The sequence below is a fragment of the Triticum aestivum genome, chromosome 2B (assembly GCF_018294505.1).
Source record: "Triticum aestivum cultivar Chinese Spring chromosome 2B, IWGSC CS RefSeq v2.1, whole genome shotgun sequence".
In the NCBI taxonomy this organism is placed as follows: Eukaryota; Viridiplantae; Streptophyta; class Magnoliopsida; order Poales; family Poaceae; genus Triticum; species Triticum aestivum.
In genome coordinates, this window is record NC_057798.1 from 162,508,587 (window position 1) to 162,516,020 (window position 7,434).

Below are 7,434 nucleotides of genomic sequence, written 5' to 3' on the forward strand. Positions count from 1 at the left end.
CATTTTCTGTTAAGTTTAACCTAACCACCATGGGCCCACACGTCAGCTTTGACCAAGCTGACGTGGCTGTTGACTTGGTCCCACCTGTCAGTGAGCTAAGCAGCCTTGTGACACTGACGTGTGGACCCCACACGTCAGGTTTGACCCTGACCGACCCCTGTTGACTTGCTGACGTCATGCCTACGTCATGCTGACGCAATAATTCCTTTCTGCAATTTAAATAAATCTTAAATGATTTAATATTCCGGAAAATGCCTAAAACTTCTAAAAATCATAGAAATTCAACCGTAACTCCAAATTAAATAAATTATATATGAAAAATTATCAGAAAAATTCAAGGAATCCATCTGTACCATTTTCATGCATGTTAGAACAACTTATAGCTGCTGTTTAGCACAAATCAATTAAAGGGCATTTAAATAATCACATATGGAGTTTGAATTTGAATCTTGTATTCAAACCAACTTCATTTAATCTGTTGCTAGTTGCATTAGCCCAAAACACATTCATTTTGCCATGTCATGATCATGCATCATATTGTGCATTGCATTGATTGTGTTCCCTTCTGTGTTGTCGGTATTTGTCCCCTCTCGATAGACGTGATACCGATGATGTGATCGTTGACACTGATGAAGACTCAATGTTATCTTCAGAAGTGCCAGGCAAGCAAAACCCCCTTATTCATTCCGATACAATCCTACTCTCTCGCTCCTGCTCTCTTTTACTGCATTAGGACAACACCGATTCATCTGTTACTTGCTGCGGTAGCTGAACCCCTTTATCCTTTGCATGACCTGTCATTGCCACAGTAAATAGATGAAACCCACTAGCATGAGTAGGAGTTGTTTGAGCCCTGTTGTGCCTACTCATTCTTGCTTGTTTGTCATGCCTGCTACTGCTTAGAGTTGAGTCAGGTCTGATTCATCGGGGATGAATCAGAGGCGTGTGAACATGTCCTACGGTGTGTGAGCTAAGCGTGTGAACACGATTTGGTAAAGGTAGCGGTGAGAGGCCATGTAGGAGTACATGGTGGGTTGTCTCATTGAAGCCGTCCTCAGGAACTGAGTTCTGTGTTTGTGATCCATGATTCAGCTACTACCATACATTGGGCCCTGAAATATGACCCCGCTCGACTTCTTATTCACCCTTGTCCTCTGTCCAGGAGTTGCAAGTAGTTTCTGGTGTTTGTAGTATGCTGGAGGCCGTGGACAGCGCTGACCGTAGGGGTGGGCTGTGATGCGGTAGGCACGTGGCCGGGTATACCGGGCGCCCGTTTGGTGTCACGGAACCCTGTTCACATCGTTTGGGGCTGTGAGCGAAACTCCGGCCGGATCTCCTCATGGATGGAACCCGAATAGGCGATAAACCTGGACTAGAGACTTGAGTGTTTAGGTAGGTCGTGGTCTACACCCACGTCGGCTTTCGCTTGAAGTCTGCCGAGCACATGTCGTGTGCAGACGCTAAGTGGTGGAAACATGTATGAAGAAGTACACCCCTGCAGGGTTAACATCATCTATTCGAATAGCCGTGTCCGCGGAAAAGGACTTCTGGGTTGCTTATATCAGTTCATAGACAAGTGAAAGTGGATACTCTAAAATACGCAAGATAAGCGTGAGTGCTATGGATGGCGCTCTCGTAGGGAGACGGGAGCGGATCCATAGTGGTGTATTGGTTGGTGAATATGTGGGCTCGTGTGCGCCACCTCAAAAGAGTTACATTGCAGTCGTAGTTCAGGATAGCCACCGAGTCAAAGCTGGCTTGCTGCAGTTAAACCCCACCATCCCCTTTGTTGATAATGATGCATATGTAGTTAGTTCTGATGTAAGTCTTGCTGGGTACATTTGTACTCACGTTTGCCTATTTTATGTTTTGCAGAGAGACTTCGGTCTCACTAGTAGTTTCGCGTGGACTTCGACGTTTAGCTTGTTACCTCAGCTACGATCTTGTGCCTCGGCAGGATCTGATAGATAGTCAGGCTTTTCAGCCTTTTCCATTTATAGATGTCTGTACTCAGACATGATAGCTTCCGCTTGTGCTTTGATTTGTATGCTCTGATTGTTGGGTCATGAGACCCATGTTTGTAATATCTCGCTCCTCGGAGCCTAATGAATAAATACTTGAGTCGTAGAGTCATGTTGTGATGCCATGTTGTATCTGCACATATCAAGCATATTGTGTGTATGTTATTGAAATGCTTGGTATGTGTGGGATCTGGCTATCTAGTTGTTTATCCTTAGTAGCCTCTCTTACCGGGAAATGTCTCCTAGTGTTTCCACTGAGCCATGGTAGCTTGCTACTGCTCCGGAACACTTAGGCTGGCCGGCATGTGTCCTTCTTCGTTCCTGTGTCTGTCCCTTCGGGGAAATGTCACGCGATGAATACCGGAGTCCTGTTAGCCCGCTACAGCCCGGTTCACCGGAGTCCTGCTAGCCCAGTGCTACAGCCTGGATTCACTCGCTGATGACCGACACGTTCGATGTTGGGTCATGGATGCCTGTCCCTGTAAGTCTGTGCCACTTTGGGTTTACGACTAGCCATGTCAGCCCGGGCTCCTTATCATATGGATGCTAGCGACACTATCATATACGTGTGCCAAAAGACGCAAACGGTCCCGGGCAAATGTAAGGCGACACCCATGGGAATACCGTGCGTGAGGCCGCAAAGTGATATGAGGTGTTACATGCTAGATCGATGTGGCATTGAGTCGGGGTCCTGACAGAGTATTTGGAAACGGAGGGAGTATATGTCATGCATGACAATAAATAAAGTCATCTATGATACTATCATATGATACTATGCATTAGGGAGGTAGTATCATACACTAGTATCATATGCATGATACTAACTTATGATACTACCCATTACAACCAGCCTTAGCGCGTCGATCCATCATCTCTGATGCCTAAATGGTAAGATTTCCCTGGAAAACAAAACAAGATGCAGAGGATAATGAGACGAGGGTCGCGGTCAGTTGCTTACCTCATGCGAATTCCTAGCCTCTTGTCTTGGCCAATTCAACCATCTACGGACCACAGGCACTATTTCCATCATGGAATGCAGTTGTTGATCGAGACGCCCCTCGCCGCCCGACTCCCGTGCCGCTCCCGCGGGCGGCCCGGGAGTTAACCCTAGCCGCCGCCGCCAGTTCCTCACCTCCGGCTCTTCTCCCCTCGCCGCCGCCGGCATGGGTCGCCGGGCAAAGCCCGCGCGGCCTGGCGGCGACGGGGCCCTCTCCACCTCTGTTTAGGGGCTTCGTGGCGCGGGCCGTTGGCCTCGGCGGGAGCGTGTGGGGTCGCTCTGCTCAAGGCAGCGCGGCAAGATGGCGGCGCGACATGTCGACGGCGCGGCGCAAGCGCGCAGGTCACGACGTGGGTTGGTTCTGGCGCGCAGGTCGTGGCGCGGACGTGAGCGGATCTGGCGCCTGGAGGGTTCACGGTGGGCGGGGCGTCTGCGCCTGGCCTGGAGGGCGCGCTGTGGTGCGGCTCGGCTGCGCATGGAGGTGCAGCGCGGGCGTGGGAGGTCTGGGCGGCCCAGATCTGGCGAGCGCAGCGGCACCGGCTTGGGCGTCGCGGCCCCCTCTCCCTTCCCCTGACGGGATCTGGCACGCGGAGCTTCTGGCGGCGCGGCGCGCCTAGGCTCTGGCGGCATCCCTGTTCTGCGGAGGTGGCGGTGGTGGGTTGCTTCGTCCAGCGGCCGGCGCCCTTGGGGTGCTCACGGCAGGGTGTGCGGCGGCTGTCCCCGAAGCCTTGCGCGGGACGCAGCAGGATGGAGGATGCTGGTGGTGCATTGACTCTGGCGGTGGCGGCGGTGCGAGCGCAGCCATGGTGGCGGCGGCGCTGCGAGGCCTGGCCAGGAAGGGACTTGGCGGGCAGCGGGCGTTCGACTGCTGCCGTGTGAGGCGTGCGGCGATGCCTTGGCGGTGTGGGTGCCGGAGTGTGGTCGGAGGTGCGGGTTCTGATCCATTCTGGTGGCAGTCCCCTGGCGCGGGTGAAGGCCACTGTGGCGGATCTGGCTGTGCACCACTCGGTGGTTGCTGCGGTTCCTAGTCGAGGTTGAAGGTGATGGCTTTAGGCGTGTTCCCTCGGCAGTGAGGGGGGCTTCGATGGCAAGTTGCTACGGTGACGGCGGTGTGAGGCATCTGATCGGGACTGGCCGGGACCTTTGGGACGTGGAGGTGTGCGGTGCTACGGATGAAAATCTTGTTCGGCTGTGGCCGGACCGGCGTTGATGGCACCTACGGGTGTGATTCACCTTCCTGGAGGCTTCGCCGAGTGCAACGCCATCTTCCTCGCGACCTTGTATCGGCAGCTGTCTCCGGGGCAAAAGCCTTGATTCGTAGAATCGGCATGATGGCAACGTCCTTGAGGTTGTTACTCTGTTGGGAGCATTGTGCTCGGAGACTCGAGGTCCCATGATGCGCTCCTCCGGCGTTCACCGCTGCCCAGATCTTTCTCCTTCGGCGCCATGTACGGCCGTCGCCGGCTTATCCAAGGAAGCTGGAGTTGCTGTTCTTCGGAGGTCTACAGCGTCGGCCGAGACGCGGCAAGGGGTTCGGTGTAGGGCAGGCGTTTTGTGTCGTAGTTGTGTTGTGGTGGGTTTGGTTGTCCTTGTACGATCCGGGTGTGGAGTGGGTCGCCTTCGTTGTTCGCAGCGACTGGTTGACGTTGTTGTATGTCTCATTTCTCTTCTTCTATAAAGCTAAGGTACGCAATTTGCGTACCCTCGAAAAAAAACATTACTTATTGTATATGAATACATGATGCTTGCGGTGTGAGAGCGAGACAGGCCGATCCGTTTAATTTGTCCACCAAGCCGACGTACGTCCGAGCGGTCGCATCGATAGCTACATCCATCGGTAGGCTGGGTTAGCGATCAGCTCTAAGCATAGAGAGCTTCCAATAATTGGACATTTGATCTTAATTACGCGATCGACTGGTCTAGAACTCTCAGCGTTGCGACTATCTTGTAAACCACATGCAGACTCTCGATGGCGTGTACCGTGGCATCAAGGAGTACTCGGCATCAAGCCAAAGGAGTATAATACTACTAAGCTAGTACTATGAGATCGATCTGTAGACAAGGGTATATAGCGCATGATTTTGTCCGCAGCATCTCACTACAAACAACTGCTACCGAATCAAGGATGATCGGAACAACACATAGGAATCTCAAAGGTACCGTATTCTCTATGGAAGTCGTCTCCCAAAGAAACAAAAATATTGGAAGCATATGAAACTGCACATGTCATTAGGATATCGCAGCCCCCATTGCGAAAGAAAAATGCCTAGTGCACGGTGCCAATAGTCTACGACTCGAGAAAGGGGATCCTAATTGTTGATTAATGCGGCTAAACAGCTGGACTCGCTTTTGGCCAAGCTGGAGCCTGTTGATCCCTACGTACACGCGCCATTCTTAACATCCAATCATGCTCCCTATACTACTACATGCAGTTGCTTAATACTCCACTCTCAGTTGTTATCAGTGGTGGTGGTGATTAATTATACTCGTACACCCAATGAAACAGTTCATGGAGAGGGCATGCCAATGGCTCAATCCAATCCACACCCCCCTCCCTTGCCTGCATACTCATCTGTGATTTTCGTGTGTGTTCTTTCCTGTATTATATTAAGTCAAAGGGGCTAGAGGCGTTGTACTCCCTCCGTCCCAAAATTCTTGTCTTAAATTTGTCTAGATACGGATGTACCCCTCCGTCCCAAAATTCTTGTCTTAGAGTTGTCTAGATACGGATGTACCTAATACTAAAACGTGAGTTGATACATTCACATTTAGACAAATCTAAGATACGAATTTTGGGACGAACGGAGTACTTTTAACCTCACATCACATTAGATCAGCATCAAGATCTTGGAACAGTGGTTGGGAGATGAATGCTGGAGCTGGCTGTCCTGTGTGGAGGTGGTGGCTGGTGATTGCTTGATCTGGATATACCTGTGCAAATAATTGTGTGCACTGCATTAAACTAGTAGGTCATGAGGATATACTAGATCGGTTCATGTTCATAAGCTAGTTTGAGAAAGTGGAAATTTGTCTAGTTATGCTTTGGATTTCACTGGTCAAATAAAAGATAAAATAACAAATAGGCCCCCAAACAAAAGGGAAATACAAAACAATTTCAAATGTATTCAGACCAACATTGTGTTTGGCATCGAGGTGGATTATGATAATGTACATATTCAGATCAGGTTTAACCTTTGCTTTTGGCTAACAAACTTCCCTTTGATTTCGAGCCTATTTTGCCACATCATAGTATAGCAAGCCCTATGTAATGCTCCCAAGAAAGCCACAACTAAAACAAACATGACAATAACAAAATGACAATGCACATTCATCTTAACTAGCTAAATACCCGTGCATATCAACCAGGGCAACTTTATTCTAGCGGTTGAACGTAGGAAAATTTTGATTGGATTGAGAGTTGTGGGAAGGATATTCATAGGCAAAGGTAAGGAAAAGATACGATGTGATTGGGATCGTGTACGTACAATTACGGGATTTCATTCACCGGAAAAGAGAAGGTGGGGACAGTTTGAAAATAATAATAATGTGTATTATCGCGTGGTTTGAAAAAAAATCATTGAAAGGGGGCATTTACTGATGGGAGGGGTGGAAGCGAAACGGACAAACTCTCCTTTAATAGTAAAGACTATGCCAATGTATATGGATCGATGATGCATAGCTATCAAGAAGAACAAGAGCATTGAAGGCGGTTTTCGGACACTAACCTGCAGTGGTATTGAGTCTTGTCTCTAAGCAGTACTCGCTAATAGTCATGTGTATTGAAGGCGGTTATAGAACCACATGCATTAATTTCTCACTGAAGGTGGTTTTTGACCATGAACTGTCGTAGCCAATATTGCAGGCGGTTTCTAATGTTGAATCTCCTACATTTTAATTTCAAGGCTAGAATTTAAAATGTGTTTTGCATCTTCAAAATCAAAATTCATAGCAATTTCATGAAAAATTCACATACATGCACACATCTGCATACCATAGTTGCATTTCATGATTCATTTTTTTTGTGTGGGAGTGAGTTGTGCAGAAGTCATAAAATGAGTGTCTGTAGTAGGATGGGCTATCTAAATTAACAATGAAATTTTCCCACATCAATTTGCATGTAGATAACAACCTTATCTTTTCGCAAAATTCACATGGGCATGAGTTTAGCAATTCTCTGCATTTGTCTCGAGGTCGACAATGTCGGGTGAAGCGTCTCCCCTCTTCACTGAGCTCGAGGTTGACAATGTCTGGTGAAGAATCTCCCCTCTTGGCCAAGCTAAAGATTTGTTAAGCTACACTAATTTGTTGCAATTGTATAAGAGGATTGGGGGGGGGGGGGGGGGGGGTGTCACCCACATTGTCGACCTCAAACTTGGCCAAGAGGGGGAGAACATCACGCTCCTTCAATAGGGGGAT